Here is a 22,277-nt window from a genome sequence, read left to right as displayed (position 1 = left end):
ACCAAATGTTTATCTTAAGTCATGTTTTAGGTTATTGTTGTAGTATGACCCTTGTGTAGGGAGACGGGCTCCTTTGTTTGGTAGCAACCCGCATTTGTTGGATCTCGAATTTCTCTGTGTCTGTTTGGATTTTACAACTTCCTGATTTCTTCATGTACAGTAAATTTTTCTCATCTGGAGAGTCATGCAGACCCAGGGTGGATGCAGGGTTGATGACTCATGGTTCACTGTTGAAGGGAAGACAAGAGGAGAGTGCCTACTTGAAATCAGGAGACCGTGGAAGTTAGTTAGAAGTTGGGGCAATAAGGGCTTGGGAACACTGGTATTCGCAACCGGAGGAGATTGTGAAATAGATCCCTTCTTTCTGTTTGCCTTGGGAGGAGTCCTGCTCCAAGCTGTGGAAATAGACTAGTTCAGAGGTTCCCGAGCCTGGCTGGGCACCAGAATCACCGGGAGAGGTTAAAAAAAATAGAATAGGGGCTCCACCCTAGATCTGCTGAATCAAAATGAGCCTTAATGGTCTCTTGGAGTCATACTGATGTTCCACAGCTTTGGCAAAGGCTGGATCGGGTGGTCTCTGGGCGGCTCTTCCTGAGTCATGTGGGATTTCCTTACTTGGTGAGATACACAGTCCACTTTTACCAAACCTCACATACAAAACTCTGGATTTTCAGCTAACGTATAAGAGGTGAACACTTGCTTTATCAAAATGTTCATTTTGAAACTGATTCAGTAGATTTCTTTAAATAAAGAACCCCCCCAACCCCCCCCACCAACCCCGGGCTTCTAAGATCCAGTGTTTAACTTCCATAGAAATTCCATGGTGTTTGAGATAAGAGCGCAGGGCTCTGGAACCAGCCTGTCTGAATTTAAAATCTAGAGCTGCCTCTGTGAACTTGGGCAGTCCTGTAACCTTCCTGTGCCTCAGTTTCTTCTGTGTAAGTTGGAGATAATATTAGACGTTTCTCTAGGGCTGCTGTGAGGATGGAATGACGTAATGTTTGTACACTGAGCAGAGTAGTACCTGGTATATGGTTTATGATCCATGAACCTGTGCTGTCACTGTGAACCTGTGACTTGTCTTGACAGGATGATTGTAATGTTCTTGTTTGGTGACGGTTGCTTCTCAACCATACATGACTCGGAATAAGTAAATATCCCTGTACCTTGGTCTTTGGACCAACATTGTAGACATTTGCAGCCCTGCAAAGCCAACGGGTCTTTTATTTATTTTTCGGAACTTTGTGTTAGTCTACCTTGATTCCTGATGCAGGTTGCCCGTGTATTGTTTTTATTTATTTATTTATTTATTTTTTTAACATCTTTATTGCCGTGTATTGTTTTTATATCGTAGGATGAACTGCTGAGTTGCAGGCATAAGTGACGTTACTTGTGGTCTGAGTAAAAACACACACATACCTGAATGCCGGAAGTACTGTGCCTCAGAAAGGGGGGTCAGTAAAGTCCTCCTGGGGGGCGAGGCAGGGGAGAGAGGAAGTTATCATACACATTCTATCCTTGTGAAATATGGAACTGGGTACTTTACATTTTATGGGCTGTGGGTTAGGGAAAGTGTCTTTCAAAGGAGATAGAACAACTCTAGAATTCTGTGCAGAGTTAAGCCTCATAAGGTCTACAAGTGTCAGCTCCGTTGAAAGGGGTGCGATGTCTTCTTGCTAATTTCTCTCTTCGGGGTATTATCCATTTTAGGCAGAAAATCCTCACCTTGAAGTTTTGGGGGAAGTGGCTTAATTGCATATGTGGTTAACACACATGCAATTTTTTCAACCTGTGGTGTTTAAAGAGAATCGTGTTAAAACAGGAATGTCTCAAGAATTTATTGTGAAAAAAACGGGCAGCAAACAGTCCTATCTCTTGGTCAGTATGTGTAGCTTATTGAGAAGAGATCCAGGTTTTTATAGTACATAGTACAGTATATTAAGTGTCATAGGAATACTCATATTACTGACAAAGCAGTACAGAGTCACCTTGAGTTTTAAGCAGCTGACATTTCCTAGGCTCGCATTTAAAGGAAGCTTATAAGCATTAGCTAAACGTTTTGCATAAATAGTGGCCTCATTACAGTCCTCACAATCTGATGGCTAAGTGTAAGCAAGGAAACAGTATCATTCACGTTGTACTCTGTTATACTCATTAAGGTTTTTTCTTTTTTTAAAAAAATAAAATAAAACCTAGATTACAGTTATTTCTGGTTCTGGCTGTTTTATCAATACAGTACAGCTCTAGCAGTTTCTGACCTACCCCATTCACAGGCACTGTCTATGTAAAGAAGTGATTCACTCATTTATTCACTGTGTATTTTTTTTTTACTACTGCACAGAGTGAGTAAGAGCTACTAGGAGGAGGTTATATACTTCGTGGTCAAGTAGGGGGAAGAAGAAATGCTCTGAAATAACTAATACAAGGCAGAATGGGGTGGGTTGTACTTACTGGGGCAGGTTCTAACACAGAAGGAATTCAGAAGAATGATGCTGAGTAGGATGATGGGGAAAGACTTGGAGGAGGAGGGACAGTTTGAGTTGAACTCTGAAGACTGGTTAGCATTTCTGTGGGAAGAGATGGAGAGTGTGAGGGTGACCGTTTCAGTGCCAGGGCCATAACAAGCAAGTGCATGGTATGTAATTGATGAGGCCATTGAGGCAGAAGCCCAGGTGCCGGTGGACATCTGAGTTCCTGGAGTCCAGCAGACGGTAGAGTGTGGGAATAAGATTACTGAGAGGTCTGGTCTGGAGATAAATTTGGAGGAGCCATTGGCATGAAAGTGATCTTTGAGATTGGGCTTTGGGTTCTTGCGCCTGGCAGGAAGTTTGACAGGCAGGCGGGATGAGTATATTTCAGTGATGACGTCAGCCAGAGTGGAATATGTAGAGGGGGAAGTAAGAGGCAGTGGAGGCAGCAGAAATGGAGCATTGGTGTGGCACAGCCTTTGTATGTTTCCTGTTTAAGACCTGGGGTGAAGGGAGGGAGGATGGAGAAACTGGGATGATGCACAGGGTGGGTAATGGCGGGGGGGGCGGGGGGGCGTCTTCCCTAGACACTCAGGCACCTTGGAAACTCAGGGCTGAGCTTTAGCTCAATGAAACCTTATTGAAACCTTTATTCTTTAAGACCTTTAAAAAAAATAGAAACTTGAGCTAATTTTAGCCAGATCTAACGTGTGTGTATAAAAATGAATGCTGCTTTTGAAATTCAGCGCATGCAATATCTCTTTTCATTTAAACAAATGATCCCTCTATTTTCCTCTAAACAGTTTTATTAAGAAGATTTTCAGTGAAGCCCTGTACACATTAACAACGAGTCCAGCTTTGCCTTTGATCTTTTCCACCGTGGATTTATTTATCTCATGTGATAGGCGTAAATCACATTATGCCACCTACTTGACTTTGGAGCAGTTGTTCATTTGTGGCAATTCATTTCTTGTACTTTGATAAATCACATTAATATGGGTGTGTTTCATAACTTTAGTGTGGACTCTTAAATGTTATTTGAGTGTGTGTGTGTTTGTGTGTATATGTGTGTGTATGTACATACATATATATATATTTCCAGCTACTAGTCACAGTTTTCTGAACAATTTGGCTTCTCATTTATACTTTATAGAAAATGTAGAGTTAGTGAGCCTTGGCTCTGGGAAGAAAGACTACATAGCTCAAAGTGAAGGAGAAAGCTGGACATTATCTGGTTATATTGCTGTTATTGGGGAGTCAGTCTTAATATAATGAAGGAATATTTGAGGATTATTTAAGATATTTTTTTAACCTGAGGTTTTTTTTTTTGTTTGTTTTTTTTTGCAGTACGCGGGCCTCTCACTGTTGTGGCCTCTCCCGTTGCGGAGCACAGGCTCCGGACGCACAGGCTCAGCGGCCATGGCTCACGGGCCCAGCCGCTCCGCGGCATGTGGGATCTTCCCGGACCGGGGCACAAACCCGCGTCCCCTGCGTCGGCAGGCGGACTCCCAACCACTGCGCCACCAGGGAAGCCCCCTAACCTGAGTTATTTTTGATGGGGTGTCTGTAGTCCCCTAAATGGCCCAGAACGAGGCTGTGACTTACCTACCTTTCATAAAAGACAAGAAGGTTAGGACAGGAGTGACAGGAATGGAGAAAACAACTCAACAACTCCAGGGGGCAGACCATGCTGTCTGCAAAGATTCAATGAGCATCTAATATGTGAGAGGCATTATGCCAGCAAGACCCTAAAGGAAATATGGAGATGATCAATGGTCCACACTTTCTGTGTATTAACTCTTTGAATCTTCACTGCAATCCTTTGGGGTAGGCACTGCTATTATCTGCATTTCACAGGTGAGGAAACTGAAGCACAGAGAGGTTAAGTCACTTGCCCAAGACTGCTCAGCTGTTAAGTGGTAGAGTCATGCTGGGACCCCAGCCTGTATTTTTTTTTTTAATTTATTTATTTTTTATTTTTGGCTGCATTGGGTCTTCGTTGCTGTGTGCAGGCTTTCTCTAGTTGCGGCGAGTGGGGGCTACTCTTCGTTGTGGTGCATGGGCTTCTCATCGCAGTGGCTTCTCTTTTTGTGGAGCACGGGCTCTAGGCGTGCAGGCTTCAGTAGTTGTGGCGCACGGGCTTAGTTGCTCCGCGGCATGTGGGATCTTCCCAGACCAGGGCTCGAACCCATGTCCCCTGCATTGGCAGGCGGATTCTTAACCACTGTGCCATCAGGGAATCCCCCAGCCTGTATTCTTAACTGCTGCCATGCACTGTCTCTCAAGCCCTCAGCCCCTTCTGTAAGGCAAGGTGTGCCCAGGAGTAGTATTTAAAGACCCACAGCAGAGGTGCGGCCGACTCTCAGAGGTCAGGATCAGAGAAGGTTCGTGGACGATAAGCCCTCCTTTTCCAGGTGTGCCTGTCTGTTCAGGGTCACATACAGGCTGTCTTTGCTGTGTTGTTTCCCTTTTTTTCACTCTTTGTCCTCCTCCCTGAGATTCCTACGCACTTTCAATAATTATTAATTGAAGAAAATGATGACCATGGCATATGCTTATCTGTGTTTCAGGGGATTGGCTTAAGTTGGGCTCCAAATGTTTGGTGTCCAGTGATGAACTTTTGACTCTTGAAAGTGAGGTGATGAACTTTTGACTCTTGAAAGCGTTTCACTGGGTCAGTGCTCAGTTTGCAAGGTTTGGCGGATAAGAACTATTTCTCTCTGCAGTTTGATAGATGGTGGGTGGCACCCAGTCCAACTCAAAGAAACATGGGGCGAAAGGAGGTCACACTTAAGTCAGGGAGGCCATCGGGAAGCTCAGAGCTTGTATCCCCTCCTCTCCCTCCCCCCCCCACCTCTGCCCCTCCTGTCCCTTCATCTCTGGTCCCTGCCCCTCCCAGGCTCATTTTCTCACCTTCACTGGACCAGTGATGAGTCTTGACCAACTCATGTCAAAAAGATAGAGGGGCTCCCCTGGTGGCGCAGTGGCTGAGAGTCTGCCTGCCGATGCAGGGGACATGGGTTCATGCCCCGGTCCGGGAAGATATCCCACATGCCGCGGAGCGGCTGGGCCCGTGAGCCATGGCCGCTGAGCCTGCGCGTCCGGAGCCTGTGCTCAAGGATAGAGAAGAAAGATCACTTTTCTCTTAGACTGCCCAGGGAAAACTAAGAGTTTGTCTTTCTTACAGTTGAAGAATGTAAGTGATGATCATTTCGTAACGTGTAGAACCATCAAATCACTCTGTTGTGCCCTTGGATCTAACAGAGTGTTGTAGGTCAATTATACTTCCATAAAAGAAAGAAAATTACCAAGGATATTTTTTAAAAAAATGTCTTCAGAGGCAAGTCTTGCTTTATAGACACACAGAACAGGAGGATTTGGGATTTGCCCTCTGTGCACACGCGGATGGCAGCCCCAGCCTTCATCCGAGCTGTAATCATACGTGATGCATTTTATTTACAGATTAGGAGGCTCTGACTCTGACATATGACTAACGGGGAAGCTCCTCCCTTACAGCAGTTGTATGTCATCTGCTTCAGAGAACTAATTGCTTGGCAATTCCCCTTTGGTAATTCCCTCTTTATTTTCTGATGAGTTACTTAACAGTGACGGGCTTGTTGAGCGGAGCGTTGAGTTTAATGTGTGCTCCAGAAACTCCACTGTAGGCCTGGGGGATATGTTTTTCGAATTCTGTTTAGCTTTACTGAAGGAACACTGAAACCATTATATGGCCTGTTAATATTTCACTCAATACGAGGTTAAACGCTGAGCGGTGTGCAGTTTTCCAAAAGAAATAAAAACCAGGCTTCTTTTTTTCAGTGTGCCCCTGTGCATTCGAAAATTATTAAAAAGGAATTTAATATTCATAGAATGTTTAATCCATTTTTTCAAAATAAGATTTCAAATGGAGTAGCTTTCCAGGACACCACAGCGTGAGTGGGGGCGTGGTAGAAAGCTGTTGGGCGGTTTTTGGGGAGACCGAGTTTCTTTTAACTGCCCTGCTGCAAGGTGAGATGGACCACCCACTCTACCTTGCTGGGCCTCAGTTTCCCCATTTACAGGAAAGAAAGCGGGTGAAAGAAGTGATCGCTCGGGCCTCTTCTATCTCTAACACGGCACAGTCCCATGAATAGATTTTATTGTAATTCTTTCTCTCGGTTGCCCCCACCCTCCCCCAGAGACCTTTGCTCTGTCAAACATCATTAGCTGTTGTTTGACTTTGTTCGGTTTTGTATCTAATTAGAATTTACATTTTCAGCTATTATTGTGTCATTATTTATAAAGTAAGTCGTAAGGGGTGCCTAAAATCATTTATCACCCCATCTCTATTAGTTTCGTACCTTACCGCTTCCTCGGCTCCTTTTTCCTCTTCTTGCTACCATGCCCCAAACAACATCCATTTCTGGAGTGGCTGTGTTATAACTGGAAGGAATCTTTCTGCTAATTATGGAATAATTTTTTGTAAGGAGAGCGCAGAAGCTCAGCTCTTTGCAGTAGCATCGAGGGTCACATTCTGCTTTTAATTTACAAGTAGAAATCCTTTGGATGTCATTTGGTTTTACCTGCAGGTGCAGATTTGAGGCTCGAGGTGATTCGTTTTTTCTTCTGCATCAACTTTCCCAGTTAGTGTGCATAGCATTACTTGGTCCTGTTGGTTCATTTGTAAACCGTTCATACTGATGTCTCTTGACTCATTGAATAGTGTTTTTCGGCAGCCAGTGCAAATAGAAGAGGTGACATTTAAGAGTGTTTTGTCTTGTTGTTTTGTTTGTTTCATAGGCTGAGAGGAAGGGAAGAGGCAATAGGGGTGTTAAAAGTGAGGGCTTTGAAGACAGGGAGGTTAAGGTTTGAATTCTAGCCCTGGCTCCTTAGTTGTGTGTCCCAGGCCACATTTCTTAAATCTGTGATCCTCAGTTTTCTCATCTGTAAAATGGGGATGATGACAAGGTCTATCTTACAGGATTGCTGGAAGGATCAAATGAACATTCACTGTATATTGCCTGTGGTAGGATCTCAGTACATAATTTAAAGAAAAGAAAGGAGGGGAAAGTATAGAATTTAAGGGCTGGAAAAAAAAAAAACAAGAACTAAGGAAAGAGTTGTATCTTTGGGGGTACTCAGGGTAGGAGGAACCCTTCACAGTCCTTCGTGGGCAGGTTTGAATTCCAGACGGACCATTGAAACTTGGGAGGGCCTGGACCGCCTTCCCTGTTTTGGGTGTGATGTTCTACTGAAGGTCCACCTGCTCCACAGAAGAGGGTGTTAGTTGCTGTGCAATGGATAGAAATATTACATTTTAAACATCTGTTGTCTATACTTTACTACAATAAGAGAAAACCAATGAAAGCAAAAGTTCCCTTTGATTCCACCATCCCAGTCCATAAGTCACTATTAGGTGTTGTCTTTTAGTTCTTGACAATTTAACATATATCTTTTTTCACTTGTGCCTTTTCTATTTAGCATAAACATTCTGGTTTGCAACCTAGACTGGACAGTTATCTTTTGCAAAGGTTATATAATATACCATCAAGTTGTTTTCTCTTAATTTAGGTTTTGTATTATTTGTGGACATTCGAGTTGGTTCTAATTGTTTACTATTATAAAACTGCAGTGATTACCTTTGTACACTTAAGTATTTTCTTAGGGTACAGTCACGTCAGAAGGCTTATTCCTAGACGGAGGGGCCTTGCTCTGAACTGCTTTGTAAAAGACAACATTTACATTGTTACTGATGATATACGACTATGTCTTGCTTCAACCTGATTAATTGTGGGACTTACTCTTTTTTGGCTAATTTAATAGCCTTCTTGGTTTTAAAATTTGCATTCCTTTGATCCCTCTCAGTCGCAGAACATTTCCATCTGTGTTTACTTACTGATTTTCTTTTATACAATTAGCAAACGGGGAGTCTTGATAATTTCTCATCTGTGCCTATGAGCTCTTTGTGTGCTCTAGAAACTGATCTTTCTTAAAGTCATATGTACTGCAGCTGTTTCCCCAGTCCGATTGTTTTTCATTTGGATTCTCTGACTTTTTTTTGTATGAAAGTCCAAGATTTTCTATGATGTCTCTTTTCTTCTGTGATCATACCCAGGGCCAGCCTGGAAGGAAGAAGGGAGATGACTGCAGCTCACATTCTGTACCTGGCCGGCCAGCGGCTCGGCTTGGCTGGAATAGTCCTCATTCTCAACTGCTCACCGCTCCCCTGTTGAACACCAGGGAACCGCTCCTTGTTGAAACCCTAGTGCTTTTCTACTGCCGAGGGCCCCTTTCTACTTTCCTTCCCACCTGTTCCTCACTCCTTGACCTTGATCCATCCTGGGCCAGTCTCCTAGATGTCTCGTCTCCTCTGCCCACCTTTGGGGCTCTCCGCCCTGTGTTGCTGACCCCCATTTCTCTCGGGGAGCCCTGCCGTGGGGGCCGTGCTGGAGGCCTGGCAGCCTCCCTCCCGTGGGCCTGGAGAGATAGGAGTTCCAGGCTTGGCGAGGTTGAACCCTTCTTCGAGGATCCTGGGTTGGGCTCTTCACACCTTCTGCTCACTGAGTCCGACAGGCCACCTGCTGAGGAGTGAGCTTCGTGGGTTTGATTTTCATCCAGGTTAGACTGAGCGGCCCACTGCTGCCCAGCTTCCCTTGCTATTGTAGCTCTTCCCTGGAGAGAGCTCTGCGGGCAGGAGGGCAGGGGCAGTTTCCCGGGTATGGAGCTCTGGGGGAGTCTGGTCTCCAGACCTGAACTGGGACCAGTGGCCCTGCTGGGTTGCGGTGGTTTAGGATGTGCTGTCCCTCCTCAATGGCCTTTCTCAATGTGCACTTGTTCTGGTCCAACCCGTTTTCCTCTCCGAGGCCAAAGTGAACATTTCTTACTCTTAGACATCTTTCTGCATCTCTGTTTCACCTCCTTGGTTTTTCATTGAAGTTCTGAATCCTTAACCTGGCCCAGCAGCTTTGGGGTCCCTTGCTTATCTCCCCGGCACTGACACTCATTTGTTGCCCTTTCTTTGCTTCAGTCATTTAGCATTTCCTCTTTCAAAGTGCCCTGTTCTTTCTTATTATGTTCCAGCTTTTAGTTGTGCTGTTCCCCTTCCTTGACATCCAACTACCCACCTCTATCTGTGTGGCTAACTTTGAATCTTGGTTTAGAGTCCTTTCCTCGGGCAGCCGAGGGACTAGTCCTGTGCTGCCTGTCGGGGATTCCCAGAGCCCCCTGCTGTTCTTCTCGTGTTGTAACATTTTGCACCTCTTTTCCCAGCTCAGTGACAGCAGGGACAGCAAGGACTGTTTCCCCCCCTCCCCACACCAACCATTCTTGGCATTTGGCATCCAGTAGGGCTGCAATAAATGTAAGCATTTCCCCTACAATGTGGGTTTGTATGATGCAAATTGATGCAATTCCATCTCTTTATATAGACCGTGACTTACAGGACTGTGGTCTGGAGCCAGCCCTGGGGCCTAGTGGACCACAGTGGTGGAAAAAGCTATGGCATCTGTTGAATACCTTTGTGCATCAAAGAATGAGTGGTAAAGGGGACCAAAATTTATAAGAGGGCTCTGCTCAGGAGAAAGAAAAGCCTAGTGACGAATTTTCTGGAACAAAAGCTATACGGAATAGATTGCTGGATTTGCTCAGTGATATTTAAATTTTATAGCACTACACTTATAACACACCAAACACTATTATCATTGAGCTTCAACACAGGAAACAAAATCACTGTGTTTTTGAATGTCTAAAACTGTCTTTCTTTGCAATGAAAAAATTCCTGTTGGATTTCGATGATGTGAGGATTCTTAGAAACATCGCTAACCTGTGGGATCAATGAGTGGATTTGAGGTTCACCTCCTAAACACCTGTTCTCTGCTTTGATCAGTCTCCCTTATGTGCTCTTGTGACCCTGCTCTCTGATTCAGGTGAAAGTTCTTGGTGGGATAATTTTCCCAAGGAGATCATTTTATCTGGAAGAGAGTAGTTCTGGAGTCTTAAGCAAGGTTGGTCAAGTGGAGGTAAAGCACGCCATGGACCAGGGAGCCCTGAAACCCTCCTCTGCATGACCCCGCCCAGGAGGAATGGGGCTGGTGGGGTCTGACCGTGGTGTCCCTGCCCCTTTGAGTTGGCGGGGACAACCTCCTCTCTCTTGCACATGAATTCGTCTAGAAGTTGCCCTGTTGGTGGTGGGTGAAAATACCATTTCCAGGGAGAGGGTGTTCATTGGTGATCACTGACGTGAGGGTCTGCATGCTTCTGATGGAGGTTCTGACAGGTATGGAAGAGGGTCTGACATTAGAACCGAGGCCTGGGCCCATTGTCCACTGCAGCGCCCCAAAGCCCTTTCTACCTTGCTCTGTTCTGGCAAGTTCCAAATGGGGGCAGAAAGGACTCTGGATGAATTTTGTTTTGATTGTCCTTCCCCTTTTCAAGGCTCCGTGCTGTAATCCAGACCATTGAGAAGTATGACCCCAAGTTGTGGCTTTTTTGGGAAGACAGTCTTTTTATAAGGAGCTGGGAAAAGAATGTTTCTCTTTGGCTGCTGGCTCTGGTGCCTGATCTGACACTTTTCATAAGATTAGCAGTTTTGTTCCTTTTGTAAGTGGTCGTAGGCCCATAAGACAAGTTACCTATTATTTGTTGACAGGAGAAAAGATTATCTAGTTTTTATTTAGAAATCTTCTTCCATAAAACCATGTTCTCTGTTGCATTTGAAAGAAATACAGCGATAGCACCTAAGCCCAGATTTTGGTGTTTTCCTTTGGCTTTTCCTGTTCTGCCGAAGCCTCTGTAACCCTTTGTACCTCTCTCTACTCTTCAGAAGGAACAGGTTATATATATTTTTCCATCTCAGAGTCATCCAAATGAACAGGACTGTTTTAACAATCTGTATAAACAGATGCAAAAAAAAAAGGGGGAAGACTACTTTCTTTCTTTTTTTTTTTCCCCTCCCAGCAAGCTTTAGATCCATTTTGGTCATCCTAGAGATTAGAATAGGCCAATGTGAGTAAGAAGCAATGTGAAATGCAGAAATATTTTTGCATGTGTCCTTGAAACATGGGTCTTACCCAGGAGTATTGAGCCTTCTCCAAACAAAACTCTGGAAGTCACAGTTCATATCATCTTTAAGCCCTGGAGAGAGGGTTATTAATCTATGAAAATGAACAAACACTAGCTGTTTGCTATTCTGCTGTGCAGAGAACATTCAATGACCTGACTAATCTTGGAGTTTCTTTCTCTAAATGCTGCACTTTTTACTCTTTACCCTGAAGTCTCAGGAAACGATTTCCTTAAAAAAAATTTTTAAACTTTTCCATTTTAAATGTGCAGGGTCTTCAAAGACTTCACTGGGATGGAAGTCCTATGTTTTCCTGTTTCTTCTATAGGACTAGTCACAACTACCCTTTTCTCTTGGTGGTGTTTTGCAGTCTGGGCCTCCAATTTAGTAAACATAGCCCTAAGGACCACAGTCATCTGGACCGTGTGCAGTGGCTAGTGTGTCATGGGTCCATCTCAGCTGATAATAGCATATCACAGGAGTCAGAGTGCCTCGTATGACTGGTTGCCCTGGGGAGTCCTAATGATTCCCTAGAGCAGAGAGTATCCTCTTCCTTTTCTAGAGGAGGAAACAAAACCTAAGAGGTTGACAGATTTGCTAGGTTTCAGGGCTAAAACACACATGGCTTGTGCTGTCACCTGGGCCTTGCAACCTGCATGAAGTTCAGTGCTTTCTCCATCACCTTCTGAAGCCGAGATCCCCCAGGCCTTATGCAGTTGTGACTCTGAATCTGTAGACTGAAAAGACAGAACTTTGCTTCATCCAAGGGGCCTAATAGAGCAGTTTTGAGATGGAGCTGGGAAGATGGAGAAAGACAAGAGTACAGCCCCTTGAATGTACACCATTCCCTCTTATAAATTTTGACGTTAGTTTTTGTAGTGCCTAAGCTTGAACTTGACGGATGGGTAGAGAGTGTTTTTTCTTCTGCAGCCAATACACCTTTCAAGTTAAGCTTCTCGAGCTATATTTCCTTTAAGGCACCAGTGTCAGCAAAGTTAAAAACATCAGGAAATTGTATTGATCTCATCCATGGAATCTTGAAAACTGATGCCATCTTCTCTGGGAAGTTCTTTCCTATGTGGGTGGGAAGGCATTACAGTCAGGTCACTTCCATATTGGTAGGTCCCTCCTGTCTTTCTGCTGGATGCTACAAAAGAGGGCAGAGGAAGCTCACGCAGCCCCCTGTGAATCAGAGGTATGCCTCCTGGTCTGGAGAGAGCCAGTGCGAGACACTGAGTTGCTTTCATGATGAGTATCTGCTGTCCTGGGACATCTAGCAGTTAATCTTTTAGTAGAAATCACCATCCATCTCTTGATGCCAGAAGCACGTATAATAACTGTTATGAAGCCTTTTCTGTCTCTGCAGAAGTAATTGGTGCTGACGACCGTGCTGTTGGTTTCAGAAATACTTGGAATCTGATTCTCTTTGAGGCTTACGGAAGCTAGATTTTATATGTGGAGTCCTCCTCAGTGATTCTGCAAACCAGACAAAGGCCATCTCTCTTGTAGGCCTCCTCCCGGCAATCTCTTTACAGCTTTTTCCTAGGAGTCAAGGCGCTATAGCCTAGCTGGGGAGTTTTGCTTGGTGACGGAGTAGCTAAGAATGTTTCTCTCTAACAGGTCACAGAGAGCGCTGGTGGACGTCTCTCCTTGCCCCAAGATCTTCGGTGGAGGTCCACGGGACTTGGTGTCTGTGCCGTTCAAAGTATATATGAACTCGCCAGGAGGCATAATGCGTCACCATTTAATTCTGGGCCACCCTAAAGGATGACACCCAGCTTCAGAGACCACCTCTTGGACATCATCCCTGAGATCCAGTGTTTTAGCTCCCCACTGTCTGAAATCCGTTTCTGACCGAGTTTGAGCTGCCTTAGGCTTAGGCATTCAATGGCCAGGACCATGCTGCAGCGCCACACCTTTTGTCCCTTTCAGAGCAGCAGCTCGCTCTGAGCTCTTGTTGAGTCTTTTACACAGATATGCTAGAAAACAGGCACCAACCCATTCTTTCCATCTTGGCATTTTCCCACAAGCCTAGTCCTGGGATGACCTGGAGCGGAGAGGCAGTGGAGGATAAATTCATCTTGTACAGACTTGTTCCTGCTAGTTCTAGCCTGTCTCTCGCCACAGATCTAGCTTTTAAATCCTCAAGTGATTGGTTTTGCGTAGGAATGTGTGGATTGTTGGATCGCAATAATTTTCTCCCTGAATTTCTAGTGTTTATATAAGCAGATGTATATAAAAAAAGTTCTGTCATTGGTGTAAACAGCAGGGCCTGTTTTTAATAGTTACAGGTGCTTAAAGATGGTGCAGAATAAAAATGTAAGGGTTTTTTTTTTTTTTTTATTGCAAGTTGCAACACAACCAAAAGTCTATATTAATGTTTTGCCAGGAAAGGGTCAACACGGAAAATTTGCAACAAAGACAAACTAGAATAGAACCAGTGCAAACAGAAGCTGACAAATATATGCCCCATGTTGGGAGTTCAGCCCCTGGAATGTTATGTAGGACAAAAGGAATGGAAGAGGTATTTCAGTAACATTTTGTTCTGTGTCAAAAACCTTGTGAAATATAAATCTGCTGTGTATTGGAGAATGGATACAGCAATTGATTCAGGTTGAATAGCTTTCATTTAACTAGAATATCCCACAGAAAGCCGTTCTTGTTCTGACAACCATAGTTTTGTTTTTCTTGACTTAAAGAAAATTGAATTCATGTTTACATATTTTATAGGATTGTTTTATGGACAAAGACACAGGTCAAATCCCATCCCAGCACAGTGGCTATTGTTATAGCAAATAGAAACATTTCTAAATGAAATAAAAACCATTTCTAAGCCATGGCCTGTGGCCCATAGTAATCATACTACATTGGTGTTATGAAACCGTTTGCAACTATCAATAATTCAGTCGTAGATGTGCTTTTTTTCTAATTCTGTTTTTAAAAAATATTCTAGTCTCTTGCCAACACACATACCCATGCATATACTTCACTGATTTGCATAGTAGAGAAGGAAGAATATGAATATGTATAGTAGGAGTCAACTTTATTTTGGACTTTCTGGAACAGATCACTTTTTTTTCCTCCACATGATGGCTCCCTGAATTGCTTCCAATTATTGAACTTTCATAATTGCCCACAACTCTGTCTGTGTCCTTCTAACGGTCTTGCCATGTCAACCAACCCAGCCAAAAGCTAGTAGCCAGTGATAGTGGTTTAAGAAGCTGGACTTCAGAATCCCCCTGCCAAGGGTATTCTGTTATTCTCCATTTGTACACTTCTCAAGAAGAAATTAGGTGCTTGTTGTTGAGTTTTTTCAATTGCCATCTCATTCTGGCATTGATCTTGGACTCATTTGCAAACTATTACTCCTGAAACATTTTGGCTCTCTGTGACCTATTGTTCAGTAGAATCTGAGGTTTTCCAGGTACATCAAAGACTTAAATTTTAGGGAAATTGATCAAAAGAAAACTTCTCTAGGAATAAATGTCTTTTAGGTTTTAGCTCTATTCTACCTTCAGGGTTCTTACCTGGATGCCTTATATTTTATTTCCTTTCTGTATTTATACTGATTTGATACTTGGGTTTACTGTTTTCTGTTTGGAAACAGCTTTTAAAAAGTAACACAGAGCTTAAAAATATAAAACAGTTCCAACCTGCTCCATTCTTACCTTGACTGTCTTTTCTGCCTTATTGCTAGACCACTGCTTCTCTTTCTGCTTCTCTTCTGGGATTTTATCTGCTCAGCAATTGTAGTGTGTGATTCTGAATTCTATGGTTTGAGTTTCCTGACCAACTTCTCTTTGCATCTGAGTCCATTTCCTGTGCGTAAAGCTTTGGCATTCCATTCTCCGATCCCAGTCAAAAGTGAAACTTTTAGTGCTAATAAGATTAGTCCTTGCGACACTATTAATTCTTTACTCTCCATTTCTCACTCCATTGTTGTTTCTCAAAGACCAACATTTCTTTGTTATTAAGAACGTCATTAGGAGATGGTAACTACACTTAATGTGATCATTTCACAGTGTGTACAAATCTTGAACCATGATGTTGTACACCTGAAGCTAATGTAATGTTTTATGTCAGTGATACCTCAATTTAAAAAAAAAGAGGAGGAAAAAACCCACTTCATTTTGGTGTCACTTCCTTAAGACCTCCTGGATTTTTGTTTTACTGATACACTCCACAGCTTCAAACTGCAGGAACCATCAACAGGTCTTTGACAATTTAGTTGTCCCTACACATGGTTTACAATATTACACTTGCTGTTTAAAAGTAATTAAGCTTCTCTCAGTGTTCTTTGCTGTGGGTCAGGAACTTTATTTGCTGTGCCATCCAACACAGAAGTTAATCACAAATGGGTCCTCTGAACCAAATAATTAAAAATAGAGCAAAGTTTCTGAACCAGGCGGTTGGCAGAAAAGTCTGTACTTCCATCTGTGCATGGTTAGGAAAATATTTCATGATACTGAAATAGCAGCAGCCTTGCTCTCTTTTGTGTGAGAGTATATCTGTGTGACTGCATGTCATTCAGTGCTCTGAATGTTTGTTTGACAGTTAGCTAATCATATATATATATATATATATATATATATATATATATATGTATAAAAGTCACTGGCAAAGAAACAGGAAAGCAAATCCAGGTGTTGTGTGCATACATTCTTTATTTGCTGGTTTCTGTGAAGGGATAATGGTCTTGCTGTTGCTTTTCTGTTTAGTGAAAGTTTTCTCTAAGCATGTGCTTCAGAAACTTAAAGAGCATTACATTTTTTTTTTTTTTTTTTGCGGTACGCGGGCCTCTCACTGTTGTGGCCTCTCCCGTTGTGGAGCACAGGCTCCGGGCGCACAGGCTTAGTGGCCATGGCTCACGGGCCCAGCCACTCCGCGGCATGTGGGATCCTCCCAGACCCGGGCACGAATCCACGTCCCCTCCATCGGCAGGCGGACTCTCAACCACTGCGCCACCAGGGAAGCCCAAGCATTACATTTTGACTTGAAAATCTTTACGTCTTTTGATTCTCTGTCTATGAATAGCCTTTGCTAATAGCTTTTAGGAACTGTTCTTAGGTGAAATGCTGATGGATCTGTTTCAGTTTGGAATATGGACGGTTAGGAGTTTCTGCTCTCTGGAAGGAGACGTATGCCTGGAATATATATCAAACTCATAAACACTTTATGACAGAGGTACAGACATGCAAGTGACTGAGTTTGAGAGAAATTTAATCCTTCAGTTTGGATTTTCCTTTGTTTTCACCAGTAATCAGTAACTTTCCAAATATGTTCAGTTTTGGCCAGTTCTAAACCGATGCTATGACTTTAAAAGTATATTTTCTATTTATAAGGTTCTAATTGCTATATAAAATAAAGATTATTCCCCTCTGGTATTTCTCTATTGCAACTCTCTCTCTTTATCCCTGGAAAAGTCTTATTTTTTCGTTGATTTTCTTTCTCCTGGGAGAGCCACTGTATTAAATAACAACTAATGCTCAATAAATACACCAAAGGGAGATTTAAGAATTATTAAGAGAAAAAAAAAAAAAAAAGGAAATGTCTTAATTTTCTTCCTTTGGCTCCGAAACATATGTATCTCTCAGAGTTACCAGTTTCTTTCTGCTTCCGGACACTTAAAGCCTAGGCATACTCTTAATACTGTGATAATAGAATTAAATACTGAAATTAAGAGCTGTGGATTGACCATGCGCACATAAATTGAAATTAAGGAAGGAGGAATATCTTTGATAAATGTCATTATTAATTTAGCAGCTAATTCTTGAGTTTAGCTATGAAGATCAACTAAAGTTGATGATAGTTTGATTATTGAGGTACTTTGTCATTCATGAAACTCAGAATTTAATAGTTTGATCATTTGGGCAGTTTGTCATTCATGATGTTTAAGAGACCCTACACATCTTTCTGTCCAACCTCCTGAATTTACATTCAACTTCATTTTGTTCATTTCTTGCAAACCTATGAATGCCCAGAGGGAACAATAAAGTTGAATAAATTGTGGCCTGTGGCTTCAAACAAATTAATCTTTGATTTCCTTTTCAATATTATTGGGGGAATAGCTTTTATTTATTTTTATTTATTTATTTTTAAATTTTATTTTTGGCTGTGTTGGGTCTTCATTGCTGTGCACAGGCTTTCCCTAGTTGCAGTGAGCGGGGGCTGCTCTTCGTTGCCGTGCGTGGGCTTCTCACTGTGGTGGCTTCTCTTGTCGTGGAGCACGGGCTCTAGAGTGCGGGCTCAGTAGTTGTGGCGCAGGGGCTTAGTTGCTCCGTGGCATGTGGGATCTTCTCAGACTGGGACTCGAACCCGTGTCCTCTGCATTGGCAGGTGGATTCTTAAGCACTGCGCCACCAAGGAAGCCCGGGATAGCTTTTAAAAAGATACACATGGATTTTGCTAATTATTATTTGCTAATGTAAGATATTAGGATTTAACATATTTTGTGCACTCTGAATACTCATAAGGGCGAACGGTAGATGTCCTATTTTTTTTTTTTTGGCCGTACCATGTGGCATGTGGGGTCTTAGTTCCCTGACCAGGGATCGAACCCCTGCCCCCTGCACTGGGAGCACGGAGTCTTAACCACTGGACCGCCAGGGAAGTCCTGAATGGTAGATGTCTTTAGACTTTAAAGTTAGTGCTGGATTGATCTTCTCTTATACGAGACAGCTGACATTGCTGATATTAATTAGACTCCCCGGAAAGGGTGCCTGGATACTCAAGTTCTTCACACTTTGCTTGTGGGAGTGTTAAATTTGTTTCTCTCATTCATTTCGGCATCTTCTGGACAACAGTATATGGCCTTTCAGTTTAAAAAACTGCATTTGATTGTTGATATCTTTATTCAATAAGTCATTTGGTTGGCGAATATTGATTTACCAGATTCATGATCCCAAACAAAAGAAACAGCACACACACTAAAGAAAGGTCATTGTGCAGAGACCCTATCCTTTTAATAATAGTAATGGCTAGCTGGCTTATTGAGGATTTAGGGTATGTCAGCCACTGTGCTGATCACTTAACTTCACAGTAAACCTAGTTGGTAGTTATTATCTCCACTCAACAGATAAGGTAACTGAGTTAGTAGCTTGCCCAAGGTCACACAACTAGTAACTGGGAGGATTGGGATTCAACTCATACCATTTTAACTTCACACCCTATGCTCTTAACTAATTATACTTTATCGCTTACCACCCATGTCATCGTGAGACTTGCAAGATTGCTTTCATGAATGTGAGCTACATACAAAAGCATAGTTGCAAAGCAAGATGAACTATAAAGAATAAGGATTCAGTGAGCACTCAACTAACTCTCCACCCAGATTTCATAATTACCACGAATTCGATGTCCTCTCTGTGGGGTCCTCCCCCATCACATCACCTTTCTTCCCACCTCAGAAGTAACCACTAAAGAAAAATGATGTTTGAAAACATTTTTAACAAAAGTGCACAAAAACGTATCCCAGCCAGATGCTCATTTTGTTTTCCCTCCTTTTTCTCGTCTCTCCTCGCTGCTCGGCCATCTCATCTCTCGGTCATCCCTCCTTTTTCTCGCCATTGTGGGGCATGAAGAGGAACTGAGTCAGATCTGCGTCAAAAGGTCAGGGAGAGTGTCCTCTGCTGTGATGTGCAGGCCTAAATGCCATGACTGGTATGGGGGATTTTTTGGTGGGGTGATAGTTTCTTTGGTGCTCTCGAAGGACGCATCCCCTCTCAAGCAAGGCGTGCTCTGGAGGGATGCTAAGAAACAGACCATCTGAGGGAGTGATTTAATGTGACTTGGGCTGACACATCTCTAAAAAGCTTGTCAGGTTATAAGTCACAAATATTAGCCATACAGACATGTGGTTCCTTGATAGTGTGACTCTTAAAATAGCGAAACGTTTTTGGTAACCAATGTGCAGGCACTTCATAACACAATCAGAAGCCATTGAGTAGAACATGTTAAGATAGTGTAACCTTGTTGTCCCCTAATGCTTGAATGCTGTCTTTCAGCAAGTAGTAAATACCTTGTACAATATGTAAAAATCAAAATGGGTTCGGGCCTGGTGGGAATAATATAATTCTTTCATCAGTTGAAAAGTACATTCTAATAATTAACTACATTAAAAAAATAAGCAGGGCTTCCCTGGTGGCGCAGTGGTTGAGAGTCCGCCTGCCGATGCAGGGGACACGGGTTCGTGCCCTGGTCCGGGAAGATCCCACATGCCGCGGAGCGGCTGGGCCCGTGAGCCATGGCCGCTGAGCCTGTGCATCCGGAGCCTGTGCTCCGCAACGGGAGAGGCCACAACAGTGAGAGGCCCACGTACCGCAAAAAAAAAAAAAAAAAAAAAAAAAAATAAGCAAAGGAGGTTTTTGGTTTTTGTTTGCAAATGGTACCCTGTTGCATGAAATTTTTTCCAAGGGTCATGCAATTCTGTAGGAGAAGGTAGCAATTTAATGCACTCTTAGCTATTAAGGGCTTAGAGCTAGGTTACTTTTAAGTTACTCCCATGTCATTACAAAAATATGTAATGAATTTAAAAGATTAAAAATAATCACATCTAGTTGAACATAAAAGTGCTTATAAAGGCATATGTGTGTATCTGTATGTAGTCATTTGCACATACACATTTATATATGTATGTCTTGTATTAATTTTTTCTGGCGTTGCATGTGTTTGTAGGTATAGATATAGCAGGCACTCTTTACAGAACTAATGTTAGGGGCCCTTTTATGAACTAACTGTATGATTTGGAGCTTTATCAAATGTGATTTTTTTCAAAGGTCACAATTTTGGCCTGTAATAAAAAGCAGTATGGTATTGAGGTTAAAGTGTGCATATGTGTCTGTCTATATCTTCTCTCTCTCATCTTTTTGCTTAGAGAAAAAGCTATGCTCAAAGATACCAATGTGCCTACTAATAACTTAAAATATGAAAAAAAGAGCTACATATGACACTTTGTTGCAGTTTTGTACATTGTCTCAAAAACATGCTGTAAAAATATGGAAACTAGAAAAATCTTGGCAAATGTAGCCTAAGAGTGTAGCTGATTTAAAAGCTGCATTTGAGTATTCTAAGTACGGTTCTGTGACAGCTATTACTATAAGAATTGGCACAGCTAAGAAAATTTACACTTTAATACTTTAGAGCAAATAATTGCTTAGGATGCTTTAAATAGCACAGGAAATGTGTAGAGTGTTTACTTGACATTTGTTATATTGAACACTAATACTGAAACAGATTCTTTGACCACAGAGAATGCCAGTGTAGGTGGGATGGGGGTAGACGGGAGAGAGAGACAGACAAAAAACAGCCAGCATGATTAGATAAAAATAAAATGGCAAATGAGCTTTTTCATGATAGAGGTATAGCAGCAAAATAAAATGCCCGTTTGTTCGATCAAGTTGTCTTGGAGTGTGGTAGCAGAAAGCAGAGTAAACAACTCCCTGGGGTTAGGTTTCTCCCGGTTTTAAGGTCCTGAAGTATGCTCGAGGCTCTCTTCAAAGCCTTCCAGCCCTTGGCTACTCTGGTTTAATTTTTAAGGTCCTGAAAGCGAGAGGAATGACCTCCCTTTTTATAAAACGGAAAGAAAAAAATCCCTCTTGTTATCTGTTTAATCTGCACACGCTTGTGAGTGTTTTTTTACGATAGCTCTGGTGCCCTCATTTCTCAGTGCAGCTCAGTACTTGTGATGTGTCGTCCCCCCCCCCCCCCCCCCCCCCCCCCCGCCAATGCATGTTGCACTCCCAGAGCCGCCTTTTCACCCTTGCCAGGCACTGTTCATGCGATTCTTATCCTAGGACGGGGTCTAGTGCAGTTGAGTGCTGCCCTAACTGCAGAGCATTTCTTTTTGCACCAACTGCTTACCATGCACTGTGATTCAGCTGCATTTAATGGGAAGAAAACAGGATATACTTTAGGCTACTAAATCCTGTCCCATTCATATATATTTGAGTCAATTGTACAGTGTCTTAAAGGGAGTTTTAAATGCCTATGTTAAAAACGAATTGGTATGTGTGATAGGTCCAAGAATGTGAAATTGTGCAATGTTAATGAAGTTTGTTAAAAGCTGCTTCCTTCTAGCTTGTCAACATGAGCCGCTGTAAAATACCCAAGGGAATTTTTTTTTTATTTGCGGTACACGGGCCTCTCACTGCTGTGCCCTCTCCCGCTGCGGAGCACAGGCTCCGGACGCGCAGGCTCAGCGGCCATGGCTCACGGGCCCAGCCGCTCCGCGGCATGTGGGATCCTCCCGGACCGGGGCACGAACCCGTGTCCCCTGCATCGGCAGGCGGACCGTCAACCGCTGCGCCACCAGGGAAGCCTTCTTATCTTCTTATTTTGTTCATTCTGTCCACCCTGTTTTTTTTTTTTTGTTTTTTGGCCGTGCCTCGCAGCTTACAGGATCTTAGTTCCCCGACCAGGGATCGAACACATTCCCCCTGCAGTGGATGCGTGGAGTCTTAACCGCTGTGCCACCAGGGAAGCCCCTACCCAAGGGAATTTTGAAAACAGCAATCAAGAGTCAAAACTTCACGGTGCAGTGTGGCCCAGCACCCAGAACGCTCTGCGGTGGAGAGGCTGTATTTATGGCTTTGCCACTGACTGGGGAGTTGACCTTGAATAAATCATGTTTAACTTCTCTGTGCTTCAGTTAGCTTTTGAAAGACATGTGTGGTTGTGTATAGCCAGTGGGAAGGCAATAACAAGTTCACAACAAAAGGAGAACTTGAAGGAAAATTTTATTATAAAAGAGCCGTGGGCATGAATGCAAGCCTTAT

The 22,277-nt window shown here is 43.0% G+C and overlaps 1 protein-coding gene across 25 annotated transcripts in view; it reads left to right on the top strand.

The window, feature by feature from the left end:
- Positions 1-22,277, top strand: part of ATXN1 (ataxin 1) — a 398,514-nt gene that overhangs the window by 9,937 nt on the left and 366,300 nt on the right. For 14 of the 25 annotated variants that reach the window (XM_073810355.1, XM_073810368.1, XM_073810354.1 and 11 more), the window contains one exon: positions 13,126-19,164. The exons of 5 other annotated variants lie outside the window; for them this stretch is intronic. The gene's annotated coding sequence lies outside the window, so the exon portion shown is untranslated. The remainder of the gene's footprint in view (positions 1-13,125; positions 19,165-22,277) is intronic. 6 more of the 25 variants (XM_073810369.1, XM_033863856.2, XM_073810370.1 and 3 more) reach the window with 3 other exon arrangements.

Source organism: Tursiops truncatus, chromosome 10 (genome assembly GCF_011762595.2).
Source record: "Tursiops truncatus isolate mTurTru1 chromosome 10, mTurTru1.mat.Y, whole genome shotgun sequence".
NCBI classification, from domain to species: domain Eukaryota; kingdom Metazoa; phylum Chordata; class Mammalia; order Artiodactyla; family Delphinidae; genus Tursiops; species Tursiops truncatus.
The sequence above is the reverse complement of the archived record's forward strand: the minus strand, read 5'-3'. Positions and strand labels throughout refer to the sequence as shown.